Source organism: Bison bison, unplaced genomic scaffold (genome assembly GCF_000754665.1).
Source record: "Bison bison bison isolate TAMUID 2011002044 unplaced genomic scaffold, Bison_UMD1.0 scf7180017845352, whole genome shotgun sequence".
Classification (NCBI taxonomy): domain Eukaryota; kingdom Metazoa; phylum Chordata; class Mammalia; order Artiodactyla; family Bovidae; genus Bison; species Bison bison.
In genome coordinates, this window is record NW_011475925.1 from 20,221 (window position 1) to 20,837 (window position 617).

Below are 617 nucleotides of genomic sequence, written 5' to 3' on the forward strand. Positions count from 1 at the left end.
AGGGATGAGTGCTCGGCACAGGGTAGCCCTTAAGGCCTCCCCCTCAAACAGCTGAGCTCCCCAAAGCCAAGTCCCCTAAGTGAGCCTGGGCCGGCCTCCCCCAGCCCTCCCGCTGCTGTCTGCAGGCTAGAGCGTCTGCGGGGATGGGAGGTGATGTAGCGGGGAGGAGAAGCAGGCTGCTGGGATGGGCTTGGTGGGGGGCGGGGAGGCACAGGGGGCCCCAGGGTCCCCCCAGCCCACCCTGGCTGGCGGTCTGGCTCCATTTCAGGGCTGGACTCGGTCTGGGCTGAGCCAGGGCCTTGCTCTCCAGGACTCACACCAGCTTTTTTTCCCTCGTTCCATCCGCAAACAGCAGCCCCACTTCCTGCGGCAAAGAACCTCCCACAGAACCAGCACCCCCAGGGAGTGAGTGCCTTCCCCGAGTCCTTCCGGGAACTAGGGCCTTCGCTTACCCAGAAGGGACATAGGGACGCCTGCCTCCCTGGGGCCCCCAGGGATGAGCCCCAAGCAGGCCCCCTTGTTCCGGGAGAGGCCGGCTGCCAGGCCCAGGGGGGCTTTCAGGTTAAGTCTCGTTCTCAGGAAAGGTCCTGTAAGAGGGGCGCTTTGAGGGCTCCGTC